The sequence below is a fragment of the Sus scrofa genome, chromosome 9 (assembly GCF_000003025.6).
Source record: "Sus scrofa isolate TJ Tabasco breed Duroc chromosome 9, Sscrofa11.1, whole genome shotgun sequence".
Taxonomy (NCBI): domain Eukaryota; kingdom Metazoa; phylum Chordata; class Mammalia; order Artiodactyla; family Suidae; genus Sus; species Sus scrofa.
In genome coordinates, this window is record NC_010451.4 from 131,181,369 (window position 1) to 131,202,195 (window position 20,827).

The 20,827-nt window shown below is 46.4% G+C and overlaps 1 long non-coding RNA gene across 1 annotated transcript; it reads right to left on the reverse strand.

Annotated features, from left to right (window-relative positions):
* LOC102165110 lies at positions 1,031-19,749 on the reverse strand. Its single transcript, XR_305729.3, has 5 exons — positions 10,731-19,749; positions 9,728-10,040; positions 7,470-7,537; positions 6,793-6,933; positions 1,031-2,250 (listed from the first exon to the last, which is right to left on the reverse strand). It is a non-coding gene; the product is annotated as an uncharacterized LOC102165110 (long non-coding RNA).

Sequence of the window (20,827 nt, forward strand, 5' to 3'; positions counted from 1 at the left end):
AACGAGAGCCACTCATTGTTACTAAAGGGAGTTGCAGATATGAAAAGGGGAAGGCAAAAATAAACCCTGTGATATAGGGTTGCAACTGGAAATACTGGTGGGAACTCATGGTTTTTGACAGATAGATGTGCATGGAAACATGGAAATAGATATAGATGTGCATGTGTGTGTATAAATGTTTATATATGTATATGTGTATAATTTCCTGGCTCTGGACACTGAGAAGACAGGGGCCTAGAAGTAATAAATGATACCCCAGGAGCAATGAGCATAGTGGAAGCAAGCTTCCTTGGAAAAATGGCTAATTTGAGGGTCAGGGCAGGGAAGTATGAATCTAGAGCCCATTGCCAAAAGTAACAAAGTGCTCCAAGAATTATGGGACATACCAAGAAGACCCAGGAGATAACTGGAAGGGATTCCTACTGGTTGTATGTGTGGATATTTTTTTTTTTTTTTTTTTTTGCTTTTTAGGGCTGCACCCATGGCATATGGGAGTTCCTAGGCTAGGGGTCGAATCAGAGCTATGGCTGCCAGCCTATGCCTCAGCCACACCAATGTGGGATCTGAACTGCATCTGCAACCTATACCACAGCTCTCTCGGCAATGCCAGATCCTTTAACCTACTGAGCGGGGCCAGGGATCAAACCCATGTCCCCATAGATACTAGTCAGGCTTGTTACCACTGAGCCACAATGGGATTCCTGTTTTGACAATCTGAAGGTCAAAAAAAAGAAACAGTAGTAATCAATTATAATCACTGAATAAAATAGGAATTCATGAGTCAAAATAATAGTTAAAATAAAAAACTAACAATTTGTGGGGCTTATAAAATATATGGAAATAATTAAGTATATAAAATAGTGAAAGAGTCAGAAAGAGGGTAAATATAGTATATTATTGTATGTTTCTTACCTATACATAAGTGATATAATAGTTTAATATTATTTCAAGATATACCTGTGATAACTTAAAATGAAAATTATAATTTCTAGAGTAATGACTAAAATAAACAAAATTCCCATGATAAAGAGCTAAAATGTCAACAGAGAAGATAGAACACTGAAAAAAAATTTTTTTTTGCTTTATACAAAAGCAAGCAGGAATACAGCTTTAAAAAAGGAACAGAGAATAAATGGGATAAACTGAAAGTGAATAGCAAGAGAGTTGACTTAGAAGTCAGCTCTGTCGATAATTATACTAAATATAAATGGTCTAAATAACAATTAAAAGGCAGGTTGGATAAATAGTAGAATGCTCTAGGAAGGCTTCACTATAAGGTGACAATTGAGCAAACACTTGAAGGAGACGAGGTAACACGACATGCAGATAATACAGTGTTTCAGACAGAGAAAAGAACATATCCAACACTGATTTGGACCATTTTAAAGACAGAGAGCTGATTAGCAGACACTGCTCAGAGGTGAGGCTGACTAGATTCTCAATGATTGAAATGACCAGGAATATTCCTAGGATTTTGCACATTCTCCTACAATTATATAAGTATTATATATGTAATATATACTCTCTATATATATATATATTCCTAGGATTATATAATTACCATAGCCTCAGAGCTTTGCAGGACTATCCCTCAGAACATGACTAGTTCTAACTCTTAAATATGCCTTTTCTGACCTCATTTGTTCCCTGTGCTCTATCACAAGCTCCTGTACTCCACCACAGGTCTTCAAAGTTTATGGTGACAATGACCATAGAGTCATAGAATTAGGGATTAGAAGCTATCTCAAGGGTCATCTGGCTCCAACCTCACATCCGTGGTATGGCTGACAGATGAGTCAGCGTCACATCCCATGGGAATGATTTCACACCTTCCAGGACCAATTCTTCAATTCATGGATGGTTCTACAAGAAAGATCTTTCTTCCATGGGGCACAAACCTGCCTTGCTGTAGTTGAATTTTTTCTGCATCTAAGTCACCATGGTGAATGTCTCACCATATGTAGCGAAGGAGACAGAAAGTGCAAGAGTTTCAAATCGACCATAAGTTTCTTGGCTTTCATCACCTTCACAGGACCTGTCAAATGGTTTAGTTTTCAAAACTTAAACCCTTGGCCTTCACTAAACCTTCCCAGTATCTTCTGTCAAGAGACTTCCTGGACTTCTGAAGGGAAAGTAAACCAAATGGGCGTGTGTTTCTCATCAGTGAAAGCCAAGTGCTTCCAGAGGCCAGCTGGGCTATTTTTGTCTGTGGGTTGTGGATGGTTGCCAAGATTGAGCAGAGGTGTTTGCCTGTGGTAAAGAGAGAGAGAGAGAGACCAATGGAGGTTACTACTGATGCAGGAGAAGGAAGGCTTATGAATAGGATTTAGAAGCTGAGAGCCTTGTTGAGATGGTCCTAGCTCTATCTTCATGCTCAGACCTCTCCTCTCCTCCCTTGCACCTTCTCATCTGTGGGCTCAAGGCTGCTATGGGATTCATTTCTCTCTTAACAGGAAGCAAATATCAAGCCTTTGGATGGGCGAGGTCTTGCAGTAACCTCATCTTACAGTATGATGCTCTGATTGCCGCTACCCTGAGTCCAAAGTGTCCTCTCCCCCATCATCACTAATGGGGCTCAGCACTGCTTTGGATGGAAGCAGGAAGCTGGGGTGGGAGGACAGAACCACCGGAGGTAGCCCAAAACCTCAAAGGAGATAAGTTAATCTGAGGGAGTTGGGGATTGATTCAGATTCAAAGACTGAGTGTTGTCTAGAGAGACACCATCTCCACAGGCCCCAAACTGCTTGGGTTTCACAGCCATGAATTAGTGACCAGGTAGACCTGAGATTAAATGGAAGCAGTTTGGGCACAAGCCAAAGCAGAGTCCTGGCTTATTGTAGCATTTACACTTCCACTACGGGCCCATGTGTATGGAATAGACACACATGAATGTGCGTTCAGGGTAAATTTTAAAAACACAGATTTTTAAATACAGGTTAAAACACAGCTTTCTGGCCTCTGCTCTTAGGAATTCTGACTCAGGCAGTCTGAGCAGGACCCAGAAAGCTATCTTTTGGAAACTTTCCCAGATGACTCTGGTGTGTGTTTGGGAATCATCAGCTTAAAGGACTGGCGGTCAGGCAGACACCTGTGCTGAGTCCCTTGTCTGTTGACATCTGAACTTCCTGTCCTCAGCTGTGGTACTCTGTGAGCCTTATCATTTCTCTCACCTCCCCATGACGTGATTACCTCCCTGCCCAGCTTTAGCAGGTCTCAGGGCTGCTGTGAGCTAATGATAAAGAATACCTAGCACAGTACCTGGTACTCAATAATCACTCAGTAAAAGTCAGTTATTTTTCTTACTATCTCTGGTTAGAATTATATGATGAGCCTGAATTGTATGACCCTTTAGACCACACAATCATACCTCTTGAAAATAGCAGAATTAGGTCCACTCCTACCTCCTACACTAATCCCTGGAATCTCCAGGAAACCTCCTGTTTGCCCCCATTGGATTCTCATTTGGTGCCAGTCTGATTTTCTTGGGTTTGCTTTCTATTCTTTTGGCAGGATCTGGAGCAGGTGCAATCCCTTTGTGTTTGTTTTGAAATGCTCTCCACTGGTTGAGAGGAGTTGGGCCTCCCACTCACAGTGTTTTGGTGGTTTGTTTCCATTCCTTTGTGGTTGTGTTTATTGTGGTGTTACTTGGAACTGAACGGTAGTTTCTTTGGAGGCAGAGGGATTTTGTAGACACTGTGTGAAATTCCTTGTCCTGGGAGGGTCCCCCAGAATGTAATACAATATCTCTGCTGGCTCTAGAACTATCCAGAGTAGACAGGATTCTCCTGTTATAACTAGAACTAGAGTAAATGCAGAATTCACTCATTTGTTATCTATTCAGCTGATGTTTATAAGCACTGATTTTGTTTGTTTTTGTCTTTTTAGGGCTGCACTTACGGCATATGGAGGTTCCCATGCTAGGGGTCGAATCGGAGCTGGCAGCGCTGGATCCTTAACCCACTGAGCAAGGCCAGGGATCAAACCCGCATCCTCACGGATACTAGTCGGGTTTGTTAACTGCTGAGCTGCGACGGGAACTCCTGTGAGCACTGTTAATGTGCCAGGCATTATACTAATACTGGGAAGAAAAGGAGGCCCCCGCCATTTAAGCCCAAATCCCCCTAATCCCCTCTCCAGCCCATCAATTACAACACTGCCAGGTTAGCCTTCGCTTGTTCATGCTCCTGGTAATTGAGGACCTACTGTGTCCTAGGTGAAAAGGTTGGTAGGATATAGTTCCTGTCTCCTGGGAATCCATAGCTTGGAAGGAAACAAGGTCAGAAACACATAACTATTCTAAGTCCTATTTAGAATGACTTAAATGTGCTTTTTCTACCAAGGAGAGCTATAATAGAAAGTGTGCAGAGCGTAGGAACATAAGAATTAAATTTACTTCAAAAGAGTCATTCATTTAACCAGCATTTACTGAATGCCACTATAGGCCTGGCATCATGCTTGGCAATAGAGAAAAACAGCCTCTGCTTTTATGGAACAGAGTTTAGAAGTGTCGGCTCTAAAAAGTAAGAGAAATCTGAGTTTGTATCCTGGCTCTACCTCTAACTAGCTGTGTGACCTTGGGCAAGTTACCTACCCTCTCTGAGCCTCACATTTCTCATCTAGAAAATGGAGGAAATAACATCTACCACATAGGGTTACTGGGAAGGTTCAAGAGGCTTTTTTATTTTTATTAAGAACTTTTAGCTTAGTTGCCCTTTGTCCTAATATCCTACCTTGTATAAGAGGTAGTTAGTGCCTGATTCTGGCCCTAGACTGTAATTTCCTAAGGGTGGTGCCTGTGTCATGTTCAGTTTTGTAGCTACTGTGACTGCTGCACACTGTCCCAGGCGTGTCTAGTTTACAATCCTTCCAGCTGCTGTTCCTGCTTCCGGGCCCTGGGCACCATCCATTGGTCAGGGGCCTCTAGACACGCTGACTTGACCCTTATCTGAGAGAAACGATATAAAGCCTGGGGCATGGAGCAGGAAGCTGGTGTGGTTAAGCTTGTTCCTACTCTCCTGCAGGTTCCCAATGCGCCCCTTCAAATTTTTTTTTTCTTCTGCCTTTTGCTTTTTAGGGCCGCACTTGTGGTATATGGAAGTTCCCAGGCTAGGGATCTAATGGGAGCTGTTGCCACTGACTACACCACAGCCACAGCCACTGCCCATCTGCAACCTACACCACAGCTCATGGCAACGCTGATCCTTAACCCAATGAGCAAGTCCATGGATGGAACCCACATCCTCATGAATATTAGTCAGGTTCTTAACGGCTGAGCCATGATGGGAACTCCCATTTTTTTTAAATTCATTACTTATTAAAGTATATTTGAATTACAATGCTGCCTTAGTTTCTGCTGCATAGCAAAGTGATTCAGTTATACACACACATATCTACGTATATTCTTTTCATATTCTTTTCCTTTATGGCTTATTACAGAATATTGAATATAGTTCCCTATGATATATAGCAGGGCCTCGTTGTTTATCCATTCTATTTATAATAGTTTGCATCTGGGAGTTCCCTGGTGGAGCAGCAGTTAAGGATTCGGCATTGTCACTGCTGTGGTTCAGGTTTGATCCTGGCCCGGGAATTTCCACATGCAGTGGGTGGGCAGGGACAAAAAATAGTTTGCATCTTCGTTTTTTTTTTTTGGTCTTTTTAGGGCCGTACCTATGGCATATGGAGGTTCCAGGCTAGGAGTCAAATTGGTGCTACAGCTGTAGGCCTACACCACAGCCACAGCAACACAGGATCCAAGCCGCGTCTGCAACCTATACCACAACTCCAAGCAACGCCAAGTAGCCAGCCCACTGAGCGAGGGCCGGGACTGAACCCGCATCCTCATGGATACCAGCAGGATTCGTTTCCACTGCGCCACAGCAGGAACCCCTAGTTTGCATCTTCTAATCTCTAACTCCTACTCCATCTTTCCCTATCCCCCTCCCATTGGCAACCACGAGTCTGTTCTCTATGTCTGCGAGTCTGCTTCTGTTTCTGATATACCTCAATTTTAACTTCCACTCCACCCAGCTTCTTGAACCCACCCCTGCCCCTGTCTACCTGCTGCTGATTTCTTGCCTGACTTGATTCTTCACAGTGGCTCTTGGGGCCTGACTGATATAGCATAGTCTGTTTCAGAAAACTTGCTCACACAGGAGTGACCACACCTGGCCTCTAATCGGATCAATGCCCTAACGGACTCCTTGCTATCAGCTTTTCTGCCCCAAATGGACCTCTAGTTCACCTTGATCCACTCAATAAACAGTCACTGAGGTTTTTTGGTTTGTTTTGTTTTTGTTTTCGTTTTTGTTTTTTGTCTTTTTGCCATTTCTTGGGCCATTCTCGCAGCACACGGAGGTTCCCAGGCTAGGGGTCGAATTGGAGCTGTAGCCACCGGCCTACACCACAGCTCACAGCAACACTGGATCCTTAACCCACTGAGCAAGGCCAGGGATCAAACCCAAAACCCCATGGTTCCTAGTTGGATTCGTTAACCACTGCGCCACGATGGGAACTCCTGCACTGAGTGTTTAAAGTGGGCTAGACTCTTGAGGGAACACACAGATGAAGGACACTGTCCTTGCCCCGAACCACGTCTTTGACTGCCCCTTTCTTCAACATCCTCAGGCGACAAGGAGTTCTATTGGAAAAGGTGTCCCCAGCCTGCACAGTGAGATTTTTTGCCCACTTTGATGAGCAGATAGGGTCCTGTCAGAAGGGACCCTAGAGCCAGCCATCTCTACCCGACCAAATGGGTAAGACGCAGTGAATGGCTGGTCATCGAGTACTCACCACGTTCCAGGTACTGAAGATGCAGCAGAGACTATGACCAACTTTCTGTCCTTACAGAGCTTGGAGACGGTGGTAGGCAGAATAATGGTACCCAAAGACGTCCAAGTCCCAATCCTTGGATGCAGTGAATATGGATGCTACCTGGCAAAAGGAATTAAGGTTGCAAATGGAAATTAAGGTTGCTAATCAACTGACTTTAAAATAGGGAGGATAGCCTGGATTATCCAGATGGGTTCAATGCAGTCACAAGATCCCTGAATGTGGAAGAGGGAAGCAGAAGAGTCAGTGTCTGAGTGATGTGGTATAAGAAAGATTCAGCTGGTCATTGCTGACTTTGACAGTGGAAGAAGCCGCAAGCCAAAGAACGCAGGCAGCCTCCAGAAACTGGAAAAGGCAAGAAAACTGATTTCCCACGGAGCCTCCACAAGGAACCCAGTCCTGCCAACACCTTGATTTTGGCCCAGTGAAACCCATTTCAGACTTCTGACCTTCAGAACTATAGGATTATACATTTGTGTTGTTTTAAGCCACTGAAATTTGTGGTCATTTGTGGAATAGATGCATATATTACGTTCATGATAAAAACGCAAATTCAGATAAAGTCATGGAAGGCCAAACACATTTTACTTAGGAGTTTCCTCCCCATCCGCCTCTGGTTCTCAGGGCAGCTCCCTCACCAGTCTCCTCTCGATCAGTTCAGGGCACCAAGTCTCCGCACACCACTGGGTCTGAATCCCAATAGCTGCTGTAGGAGGTGATAGAAAAAGAATAAACACATCGGCATCACGTAAGATAACAATCCCTCTAGGTTTCCAACCAGGACAATTACGAAAGTAGAGGCTGCATGTTCCAGAGAAAACTTTCAGCCTCTTTAAAGCTGCAAACTCTGCTCAGAGGCAACAGGTGCCCATTCGTGGAAAACATCTCTCTTCTAGTCCTCTAAACTCACTGCCCGACAGTAAATTGTTCCTCCCACTCTTTTTTCCTTCTGCCCTGAAAAAGGAGCACATTCTAAAACTTTCCTCCTCCAGATAAGTTTCTCCCCAAGAAGGGAAAGGCTGAGCTTTAGGTCACTTGTCCACCCACTTCCTGAGAAAAGGTCACTTCCTCAGTCCCTGTTACAGACCCCGCCTGAGAGCAAGGCGGGAAGGACTGTTCCTTGGCTTGGTGGCTGGTCAAGTGGCCTTAGACCTGCTGATTTCCATGGGTTTTTATCACCCTGGAAATCGACCCTCAGGGAAAAGGAGGGACCAAAGCAACCAGTTCAAGAGATTGAGAAGGAGGAGGTCGGCTGACCGTTGCCCTGAACAACCTTTTATTTATTGTTTTAATTTTTAATTTTTGTTGTTTGTTTTTGCTTTTTAGGGCCACACCCACAGCACATGGAAGTTCCCAGGCTAGGGGTTGAATCGGAACTGCAGCCGCCAGCCTACACCACAGCACGGGATCCAAGCTCGTCTGCGACCTACAACCACAGCTCACCGCAATGCCCTATCCTTAACCCGGATCGGGGTTAGGTGCGGCCAGGGATGGAACACACATCCTCATGGATACCAGTCGGATTCGTTTCCGCTGAGCCACACTGGGAACTCCTGAACAACTTTTTAACAGAAAGAATCCCTGCCAGACACATTCTGCTCCTGCCCTCTCCCGACCCCTGAGGGCTGCTTAACTCTTCTGGCCTTGGAGAGCTTTCCCTAGAAGAGAGGCAGCAGGAAAGGGGGCATCATGACAAGTGGTCGAACTAGGGTTTGACTGAGCCTATCTGCCTCAAAAGCCTGTGAGATTTCCACACATCTGGCCCCTTCCCAGCTCATCCGCTCTCTTTCTGGGAATTCAGCGACCCCTTCAGGCAGGGCTCTTCTTGGCTCTAAAGGAGCCCCCCTGCTCCTTGTCACCCTCCAGACTATTCTCTAGACACACGCCGCCCACCTCCTTCCCACCCATTCCCTGTCCAGGTCCCCCCCCCACTTTTTCAGAGTGCACTTCCAGTCCTATCTCTGTCATGAAGAGTCTCCTGAGCACTGATGTTATGCTAAAAGCATATGGATTAACAACATTCTTCAAAAACAATGTGTAGGAGTTCCCGCTGTGACCCAGCAGGTTAAGAACCTGACTAGTATCCATGAGGACGCAGGTTCAATTCATGGACTCACTCAGTGGGTTAAGGATCCAGCGCTGCTGAGAGCTGTGGTGTAGTTGCAGACATGGCTCAGATCCCACATGGCTGTGGCTGTGGTGTAGGGCCAGCAGTTGCATCTCCAATTCGACCCCTAGCCTGGTAACTTCCATATACCACAGGTGTGGCCATAAAAAGAAAAAAAATATGGAGTTCCCGTCGTGGCACAGTGGTTCATCAATCCAACTAGGAACCATGAGGTTTCAGTTCCATCCCCGGCCTTGCTCAGTGGGTTAAGGATCTGGCATTGCCGTGAGCTGTGGTGTAGGTTGCAGACATGGCTCGGATCCTGCGTTGCTGTGGCTTTGGTGTAGGCCAGGCTACAGCTCTGATTAGACCCCTAGCCTGGGAATCTCCATATGCGTGGGAGCTGCCCTAGAAAAGACAAAAAAGAAAAAAGAAAAAGAAAAAAAAATACGTGCAAAAGATTATCATCATTAGTGATAACAAAATCATTGACTTTAGCTGTGGGACACATTTAAGCTTCAGGCTTAACCCAGTGGCAGCCTGTGGTAGAAGCACTGGATTCTCCAGCTGATTTTCCCAGCTGTGATCTAGAGCAGCAGGGGGCCCTGGTGGCCTCGAGGCCCCAAGCTCTGCTGTGTAGGGTGGAAGCTGAGCCAGCCAGAACTAGCCTGATGGCAGGAGGTACTGGGAGAAAGCAGACTGTAGTTTGCACATCAAATCCCAAGCTGTTTTGCCTCAAATACAAAGGAGTCACTTTCTAAGAGGAAGTCAGTTCTTCCCACGGCTTACCTGACGCCACCAAAACAACTCTTGGTCGCTCTCTTGGAGCACGGCAGGGGACAGTGTGGTCTAAGGACAGAACCTGACATTCATGCATCTGGCTCCTCTGACCAGGGCATTCTTGCCGTCACAGCCCATACCTAGGGGCCCCGTTTCCAGCTGTGTGAGTAGGAAGAGGCTCTGGGCTGAGTCAGAGAGTCCTAAAGTGTTTGGAGGAAGAAGGGATTCGAGGAGAAATCTAATACCCTCTGATAAGCTAAAGGAGACCCCGAGAGATTTCAGAAGTGGTTGCCAAATGCTGATCCTGGTTTCTGTGGGTCTTCTGAAAAACAAACAAACAAAACATGAGGACAAAGTAGTGAGTTAAAAAAAAATGGAGTTCCCCTTGTGGCTCAGTGGGTGAAGAACCTGACATAGTGTCTGTGAGGGTGTGGGTTTGATCCCTGGCCTCGTTCAGTGGGTTAAGGATCTGGCATTGCCACCAGCTGTGGAGGAGATGGCAGATGTGGAAGCCGTGAGGTAGTTCACGGATATGGCTCGGATTCGAACCCTGGCCCAGGAATTTCCATACGCCTCGAGTGCGGCCATAAAAAGGAAAAAGGATTGGAGTTCCTGTCGTGGGTCAGTGGTTAATGAATCCGACTAGGAACCATGAGGTTGAGGGTTGGATCCCTGGCCTTGCTCAGCGGGTTAAGGATCCAGCGCTGCGGTGAGCTGTGGTGTAGGTCGCAGAAGTGGCTCAGATCCCCGTTGCTGTGGCTCTGGTGTAGGCCCGTGGCTACAGCTCCGATTGACCCCTAGCCTGGGAGCCTCCATATGCCGCAGGAGTGGCTCAAGAAAAGACCAAAAAAAAAAGATGAAATTTAAAAGACATGTCCTTTTTTCTTGTATTATGGTCTTGTCTTTTATGAAATGTTAGCAGATGGCAGGTGATTTTGAATGCTCTTGAAAAGAAAGCAATGACTGTACTTGAAATACCAATGTGTGGACGCCTCGGGGCTGGGTGACTCACCAGTGGCTGTGCAGGTAGATCAAGTTAGAGGCAGAGCTGAGTTTGAATTTCTGTTACTGCTAATTTTCTTCTAAGCCACAGAGACACTTAGGCATGACTGGCGGTGAGTGGGTTTCCTCCCAAGCTTCAGATTTTGTATCTGGAAATGAGGGATAATAAACTCTGCCGTGTGTCACAGAGTAGCCATGGGGCTAAAGTGAGATAATGGAGAAGACAGAACTTTAGAGAAGTGAAATTTTTCCTCGGAACAAGGGCTTGGTGTGATTATGATGTCAGGCAATTGAGTCTTGACGCTCCAGCTGTGTGGATTATTTGCTTCAAAGACTCCATTCGTTTCCTAGGGCTGCCAGAAAAAAAACCACTACAAACCAGCGGCATAAAACAGCAGAAATTTCCCTTCTCCCGGTTCTGGAGGCGAAGTCTGAAATCGAGGTGTTGCAGGGTCATGGCCCCTCTAAGCCTCTAGGAGATGAACTTTCTTGTCTCTTCCAGTTTATGGTGGCCCCAGGCCTTCCCTGGCTTTTGACAGCGTCTCTCCTGTCTCTGCTTGTGCCTGCCCATGGCTCGCTCCAACCTGCGTGTCTCTGACTCTGCACACGGTATTCTTTTCATAAGGAAACCAGTCATGTTGCACTGGGGTCCACCCTGCTCCAGGATGACCCCATCTTAGTTGATTTCACCTGCAAAGTTCCAAATAAGGTCACGTTCTGAGGCACTGAGGATTAGGACGTCAATATATCTTTTTTTTTTTTTTTGAGGGGGGAGGGGACACAATTCAAGCCCTAACAAAGACCATCTATTAGATAAATTTTAAGTTGCGTTTGCAGTAGCACCCACTGCCCTGACTTTAAGAAATGCAGATGTCATTCTGCCACCACGAAGAACACGGTGAGGCAGAAACCAAGAGAAGTGGGGGGAGAATTGTGGTGGAAAATTAAAGCAGCTGGTTAATCAACATACGAACTCCTTGGTGCCTGAGCACCTACTGCAGCAAGGAGGAGAGCTTGAAAGCAAATTCCAGGCTGTGCTCACTCCTTGAAAAGCTCTGGAGTGGAGGGCAGCTCCCCCAGAGCAATCTGCGCAGCCAGGGAGGGGTGAAGGAACCAGGCTTGAGTCAACACTCTTGGGCCTGAAGCAACGTTAATTCAAGTAGGGCCTGGGCCGGGCCCTGCTCTGTCCTCAGCAGGGACCCTGGGGCAGGGGCATTGCTGGGCAGGCCAGCCTTGTGGGGCCCCGGGGCGGCTGAATCAACACCAGCACACTTCTTTACTAGCTGCCCGCCTCCACTTCCTTCCCCGAGAGCTTAGCTGTTTTTATCCTGACTCAAAGGTCAAAGGCAGCTGTGTTCAGTTCTAAGGACTCTGGGCCCAGAAAGGACATGGTCACAGCGGGAATTCTGCTCAGATCCTGGGACAAATCCTCTCGCCATCAAGTTTTCTGAAACCTGTTACTTGAGGAGTCAGGACTGCATTATGGCAGTTGCTGGCCCAAGGTACTTGTGCCTTTGGAGCCTCCTTCCACCACTGAAAAATAGGAAAAAATTACATAATTATATAATTTGATCATACAATTCTATAATTTGCATAAAAGTGAGTATAATCCAGGCTGGATTCATTATTACATATCCATTATTATTGCATTCTTTTTTCTTCTGGTTTTAAAAGAAGATTTTTTTTTGGCCCTTAAAATATCATGGGGCCCTTAGTGTGTTTTTGAATAAGTCAGCCCTGGGGAGAGGCTGTGCTCTTTTTTTTTTTACCTTAAATTTTTATTAAATTGTTTTAATTTAAAGAGAGAAAATGTTGCCTAATCCAAGGTCACTAAGATTTTCTCCTGTTTTCTTCTAAAAGTTTAATAATTTTAGCTCTTACATTTAGGCCTGTGCTCTACTTTGAGCTAATTTAAAAAACTTTTTTTATAGTTGATTTACAGTATTCTGTCAATTTCTGTTGTACAGCATACATATATATACATTCTTTTTCTCATATTATCTTCCTTCATGTTCTATCACAAGTGATTAGATATAGTTCCTGTGCCATACAGCAGGACCTTATTGCTTATCCATTCTAAATGTAATAGTTAGCATTTACTAACCCCAAACTCCCAGTCCATCCCACTCCCTCCCCCTTTCTCTTGGCAACCAGAAGTTCCACGAGTTCCCGTCGTGGCTCAGTGGTTACAGAACACAACTGGTATCCATGAGGACGATTCCTGGCCTGCTCAGTGGGTTAAGGATCCGGCGTTGCCATGAGCTGAGGTGTAGGTCACAGAAGTGGCTTGGATCTGGTGTTGCTGTGGCTCTGGTGTAGGCCAGCGACTATAGCTCCGATTAGACCCCTAGCCTGGGAACCTCCATATGCTATGAGAGCGACCCTAGAAAAGACAAAAAAAAAAAAAGAAAAAAAAAGTTGGTGGGTCGCATTTGGCCTCTGGATTGTAGTTTGCTGAATCCTAGACTAACCTGATTCATTTCCTGACCATATCTTGTTCCTTCTTTCTAGAACACTTCTTGAGTGCCTATTATGGGATATGCACTATGTTAAAACGTTATCAGGCCTTGTAATATTTAAGTTTTCCTGTTTTTATTTCCTGTTTCTTCAGCGACCTCAAAGGCCCAATTTTCTGCTATAACCTACATGAGGCCAAACACAGTGCTGAGCTGACCATACTTTTGATATTTTGATCTTTATTGATACATTTTTCTAGTCTTGAAATCAATGGGGAGGACGTTAATGAAATTCACTAAAATCTACCCATTTGTGTTTGGCGTTCAACCCTCTTTCCTTCCAAGCCCCAGCTTTCCTGCTGGCACGACCTTCAGCTCTTGCCTTCAAGGCCCATCCTACAGAGCTTTGCTGGCAATTAACTCTACTTACCATTTGTTAGTCATCAAGGATTTGTTGAGCACGACCAAAATACTCTAGATGCTGCTGGTAAATGTGAAAGTTTCAAAAAAAAAAAAAAAAAAGATGCAATCTCTGTGTATAGGCTGTGGTAGACATCAGCGGCCCTTCCTTACCCCAAACCTCCCTACACCTCCTGCTAGACAGATCCTTTTAAGTCCTTTTCCGGCTGACTCTAGGGTTTGTTGTGCGACTTCCTTGGCCAATGAGGTATTAACAAATATGAAGCAATGGGTAAGTGCTTGCCTGCTGGAGCTCTGCTTCCAGAAATACTCCCTTTGGGAGCTCAGCAGCCATGCTGTTAGGAAGCCCAGGATGACCTGCTGGAGAGGCCCTGGAGAATGAGACACCGCACAGAGAGAGGGGCCAGCTGGCCCCTTGCTGTTGTCACCTCCTCTGCTGACATGTGAATGAAACCCTCTTGGATTCCTCCTTCACATTTGAGCCTCTAGATGACAGCAGCTGCGTGAGACATCAAGCCAACCAGTGGAAGCACTACCACTACTCCCAGCACGTGTTGTAGAGTTGTGAGTAAATACAGAGTCGTTTTAAGAGTCGTTGTTTGGGGGTGATTTGTAATGCAACCATGGAGAGGTTTCCCCGCTCTCCAAAAACAGAGTTCCTACGAAAGCTTTCGGAAGCTGAAATGGTGTAAAGTGCAGAAGCAATTACCTTTTCTCTTACAAGTGAGAATTCCCTTTGGATTTCTTTCCGTTAATGAAAATAGGTACAAATGTAGGCCTTTCAAAAAAGCCAAGTGGCGTAAAGTGAACTTTAGGAAAGTAGGGCCTCGCTGTCACTGACAGATGCACCGTCAATGTCCATCAAAAGCTAAGCATGTGTACACCCTCTCTCTCTCTCTCTCTCTCTCTCACACACACACACACACACCACACACACACACGCACGCACGCATGCACACGCAGAGTCTAACCAAGAAGCCACACAAGACCATCCCTGCTGGATCGATGACTCGTACCAGCAGTAGGAGTCCTTCCAAAAGGGAGAGCAGGCTGGAACAAAACTGCTGAGGAAGCAGTCTGGGCCGAGTGATAGACAGGATTTGAATATGTGGAAAAGAGCAGCCCCAGTGAAGGAAGAGCCAGAGCGCAGGCATCTCTCTCTGGACTATATGCCTTGAAAAGAAGGGCGAAAATCATCCTTCAGGACTGACGCTAATGACGAACTTTCCAGAACAGGAAGGGGGCATTTTGGCACGAGGCTAAGGCACCCCCTCATTTGTCTCAGAACACATGTGATGGGGCAGCCTACTCCACTCATTACTCATAAAGCTAATAAAAGTAGTCTTCGTCATTTAGATAATAACTCCTAGGGCTAAATCCCCGGGTCCTGATGGGGCTTCTTTCTAAGGGAGAATCCCCGAGAACAGCTAAGTTTCCACCTTCTACTTTATAAAACGCCAAATGCCAGGACCCTTTATCTATCCTGGTCTTTCTTGTTTACCAACACGATTTGGTTTCTTGCTGTTTATCTGGGCGCTCCCTAATCTCCAAAAGCTAAGTGCTTCTCTACCCCCTCATTTTCCGGTTCCCGGATGGTAACACCCTCAGTTAAGATGCAGCGCTTCACAGCTACCACAACGTACTGTAGCTGATTGCTCACTTCTCTGCAATCCCCAGTGGAGCACAAGGTCCTCCGAGGCAAAGATTCCTTCTATTTATCATTATATCTCCACTACTTACATAGTGGCTGAGATGCAGTAAGTGAAAATAAATGTGAAATGAATTAAGGAGGATACCCAGAAAATACATCCACCAAGACACTAGGCTACTTAGAGTGGAGGCATACTAGGTATAAAACGTCACTAACATTTATGGCACACCCCAATTCCAGATCCTATGCTAACCACTTTATGAAATTTTGTTCTTTTTGTGTTTATCAAGTTGTAGTTACATTTAAAAATGTTATTTACTGGGACTTCCCATCGTGGTACAGCAGAAACAAATCCAACTGGTATCCATGAGGATGCAGACTCCATCCCTGGCCTCATTCAGTGCGTCGGGGATTTGGCGTTGCCGTGAGCTGTGGTATAGGTTGCAGATGTAGCTCGGATCCTGTGTTGCTGTGGCCAGCAGCTGCGGCTCTGATTTGACCCCTAGCCTGGGAATTTCCATATGCTGCTAGCGTGGCCCTAAAAAGCAAAATAAATGAAAGGAAGGAAGGAAGAAAAAGTATTTACCCCCAGGGCTGAAATTCAACTAGGCCCTTCTATTCCCAAGTCCATGCTCTGTTTTCTAGCTCTCCTCCTGAACTTGAATAATAACTCAGCCACTTTTATTTGGGGGCAGAGGGTGTCAAATAGGAGCAAAAGATGAAGGCTGACAAGGTGACTCTCTTAGAGATATTTGCTTGGCGCTCAGGAGAACTTACGTACCCCTGAGCTCACGCTGACAAGGACTAGGTGTGGACATAGAGGCACTTGGAGTCTCTGTAGGCCGTTTCACCTGCCCGAGGAGGGAGGCTTTGGCACCTGGCCTGTGCCGGGGAGCAATGAGGCTGGTCTCTTCCTCCTCAGGACCAAGTTACTGTTCTTTGGAAGGCCTGACAAGTAGGAGAAGGCAGCCAGACCTGCCTATTCATAGGGTGGGGCATTGCCACTTGTCCCTATTTCTCCAAAGTGTCATGATTAAGACTGGGAACCAGGGGTAGGGCAGGGGCTTGGCACTGCAGCTGAGGCAGATGGGAGAAATCTGGTTCTTGAAGGGCAGGGTGGAGCTGGGGTGACTCAGGGGGCCGGGCCCGGTGTGGCACGGCCTTTGGCAGGCAGGGGCAGTTCTGAGAAAAGTGTCTAAGGACACACCTGTGCCCGCGGCTCTGCAGGCAGTAAGGTGGCCTATGGCAGGGTCTCTGACATCCTAGGCTCAAGTCTTAGCACGGCCCTTACCATCTGGATGGCACTGGCAAAGCGTTCTGAGCTTCAGTTTTCCGTTTCACAGCACGGGGCTGAGAAGCCGGGCTGGGGAGACAATCAATGGGAAGGCATGCTGAGCGCCGCTCTCCATCTCCTTGTCTGCCAGCTCTTGACATGAGCCAGAGCCTTCGAGGTGAGCTAGTCGGGCAGGGCACACCGCGACGTTTGCGGGCTGCCTCCTCCATGGGAAAATATTTGACATCCCATTTCGCGACCGTATTGGTGTAAACATGAATGCGATCCAAGGTGGATTCATTATCCTATACCAGTTATTATTAAACACATTTTTCTTCTGATTCTAAAAGACATTAAAAACAAGGATTAAAGAGCTTTGTGAACCCCTAAATATACTGTGCCTGGTGGAGAAGTTGGCGCTGATGTCAGGCCAAGAGCCACTCTTGCAGGCTCAGGTCTCTTCCTTCTTTCTGAATCTTTTTTCTTTCTTTCCTTCGTTCTTTCTCTCTTTCTTTCTCTTTTGCTTTTTAGGACCGTACCCGAGGCATATGGAGGTTCCCAGGCTAGAGCTACAGCTGCCGGCCTACACACAGCCACAGCCACACAAGATCTGAGCCGCATCTGTGACCTACACCACAGCTCACCGCAACGCTGGATCCGTGACCTACTGAGCGAGGCCAGGGATTGAACCCACATCCTCATGGTGACTAGTAGGATTCCTTTCTGCTGAGCCACGACGGGAACTCCCTTCCTGAATCTTTGAGTCTCACTCTGATCCAGATGGTTCAGGACAGTGAATTCACAACTGAAGAGGCATTTCCCCCTAAGGGGTTTATTGGGTCAGCGTGTGTTACACATGACAATGGGCGGACGGTGGGGGTCTTGGTGTATCTGCATTTCAGGATGGACTGTCTTGGATGGAGGCGGGTAGTGTGAAAGCCTAAATTATAAAATCCCTAAAATCTGATTGGTTCATCCCACCAATTTTTTCGAGTATATACTACCTGCCAAGCCCTCTTGTAGGAACTAGAGATACGGTGCAGTCAACAAAAGACAGTCTCCAGCCTCATGGAGCTTACCTTCCGGGGGAGGGAGACAGACAAAAACCAAAAAAATTATGTCAGGTGGTAAGTACCAAGCAAGGGGGGTTGGGAGAGCAGGTGGTGACAAGGTGGGAGTGGAGGTTGCCGTTACATGTAAGATGGTCAGGAAGCGTGTTTGATGAGGTGAGCGGAGCCCCAAGGGAAGTGAGGGCTGCAGCTGTCTTGGGTTGGAGCATTCCAGGCAGGGGGAGAGGCAAGTACAAAGACTGGGGCAGAAGCATCCTTGGAGAGCTTGAGGAACAGCGTGGAGCAGGGTGGGGGAGGCACAGAGTGGCTGGAGATGAGTTCAGACAGGTGGCACAGGGCCAGATCGTGTCGGGCTGTGTAGGCTGTCGTAAAGGTTTTAGCTTGTAGTCTACGTGTGATGAGAAGCCACTAGAAGAATTTGTTTGAGAATGAAATTATCTTACTTAGCTCTTAACAGGATCATGTTGGCTGCTTACACTGAACAGAGGAAAAGAGGAACGCACAGGAGCAGGGGGCCAGGTAGGAGCCTGTGGTGTGTGGCAGGTGCGACTTTATAGGGATTTGGAGAAGAGGGTTATCAGTGGCAGTGCTGAGAAGTGATCAAAATGTGGACATGAAGTTAGAGCCAACAAGATTTGCTGGTATAGACGTTTGGAGAAACAGAGAGAGGGAAGTCAAAGTGCCAAGGTTTTGGACTGGACAGTTGGAGGCAGGGAATTGGCGTTTGCTGAAATGGGGAGGGGACAGGTTTAGGGAGGACTCCAAGAGCTTGGTTTTGAGCAAGTTAATTTTGAGCTGCTCTTTGGCTAGAGATGCCTCAAATTAAAGCACTGGCCAAGGCTTTGTAGCCCCAGGTTGACCAGTCTTTGGATGTGGGTTGCCTCCAGTGAAGGGGTGCAGAAATGAGCCAGGGAAGCTTCTTTCAGCTGACAGTACTGCCCAGAGAGGGACAGAGCTGCAAGTCTTCCATAGGTAACACTCCTGAATGCTGAGGGAATGGGTATCTCAGTGCCGAAGGCGCACCTGCACTGAGCATCGTAGTATCTGTTCCAAACCACCTCTTGTGCCCTTCAAATCCACTCCATCTTGGAACAGCTTCTCCAAGATCCTGGCTGGTCTGATTCCTCGGGGAACTTAAGGAGGGTCTGTGGGATGCACTAGCCACCCCCCCCAGCCCCCCCCCCCGCAGCTTGTCTTTAGATCATAAAGAATACTCATCATCTCCTTCCTGTACTGCCCGCTGTAAAGTTCCCTCACCCTTGGCTGATACTTCTGCTGTTCCAAGTGGTGTGACTCAGACCCTCATCCCTAAGGGATCTGAGTACTGTGTCCTTTTCCGATCAAGGCTGATGCACTTTTCCATATACCTTTAAAGTCAGGATGGGCGTATCAGAAGAGGCCCCAGCAGATTACATGAGTCCCAAAGATATTCCTCCTTGTCCCCAGAGTGTAACACAGCCTATCACCTTCTGAGAGTCAAGGTCAATCACCTTGGTCATGGGTGATGCTTTCATTGTCCGCTGGTCACTTAGTATGAGGAGTCTGAGGTTATCAGGTAGCATCCATGGCTTAACACTTACTAGAACTTCCACTTCCTCCTGGTGGAAGCATTATCCCTTTGGGAACCAGGGTTTCTAGACCCATAGAGCCTCATGTTGCAGGCACTAGATGCACACATTCCTCCAGATAAGCAGGTCCACCTTGGTTCCCGGACCTATGTACTCCACCTACAGGGGACACAGGAGTCCACACTGAGACCAAATCCTGAAGGGCAACACCACAGTTTTGAAGGATATCAACTCCAAGTTGGTCTCTGCTGCATCTTTCAGCAGCCACTTCTTGACTCTGTGGGCTGCTGGATGGTCATGTACCCACTCCCACACCTTCTCTGCTGAAGAGTGAAGCCAATGGTCCAAAGTAAGGTTATTCTCAACCCCACATCAGTGGAGCTAATGCTCTATAAGCCTTTGGATTGTAGTGTTGGCCAAGACTCTCCTGGCAAGAAAAGCACATCCGAATCTGGATAATCGGCAAGGAAGATGCTGTTTCAAAAAAACCTTTATTTGATAATTATAAATGCATATTCATTGTTAAAAAAAAATACAGAGAGATCCCAGGAGCTCCTGTCGTGGCTCAGTGGTTAATGAACCCAACTAGTATTCATGAGGACACCGGTTCAATCCCTGGCCTTGCTCAGTGGGTTAAGGATCTGGTGTTGCCATGAGCTGTGGTGTAGGATGCAGACGCGGCTCGGATCTGGAATTGCTGTGGCTATGGTATAGGCTGGTGGCTGTAGCTCCAATTTGACCCCTAGCCTGGAAATCTCCATATGCTATGGATGTGGCCCTAAAAAGACAAAAGACAAAAGACAAAAAAAAAAAGAGAGAGAGAGAGAGAGAGAGAGAGAGAGATCCCGTGTTTTCTTTACCCAATTTCCCCAGGGGTAACATCTGAAAAACTATAATAGAATGCCACAACCAAGATATGGATTTTGATACCATTCAGACTGCCCCAGTTTTTACTTGTCCTCATTTGTGTGTATGTGTATGTGTTTGGTTCTATGCAATTTTATCAGGTGTGTAGATTTGTATACAGTCACCACAGTCAACAGTTCCATCCCCAGGAAGATCCATGTGTTGGCCTTTTATAACCATATTTGTTCCTCTCTCCCTTTCCCCCAGTCCCTACCCTCTGACAACCATTAGTCTAGTCTCCAATTGTAAAATTTTGTCACCTCAGAATGTTTTTTAAATGGAATCATACAATACATAACCTTTTATTTTTCTTTTTGGCTGTGCCTGCAATATTTGGAAGTTTCCCAGGCCAGGGATCAAGCATGTGTCGCAGCAGCGACCTGAGCCACAGCAGTGACAATGCCAGGTCCTTAACCTGCTGAGCCACCAGGGAACTCTAATATATAATCTTTTAGAATTGGCTTTTTTCATTCCGTATACTTTTCTGAAGATTCATCCAAGTCGTTGTGTTTATCAGTAGTTCATTCCTTTTTATTGTTGAGTATTATGTGGTGTGAATGTTTACCCGCTTTTTGACTATTCACCCACTGAAGGACAGCTGGGATAGCTCTGTTTTTGTTGTTGTTGTTTTTGGGCTGTCACAAATAAAGCAGCTATGAACATTTGTGTACAGGCTTTTGTGTGAATGTAGTCTTCATTTCTCTGGGATTAATGCCCAACGGGGCTATTTCCAGGTCATATGACAATTGTATCTTAGTTTTAT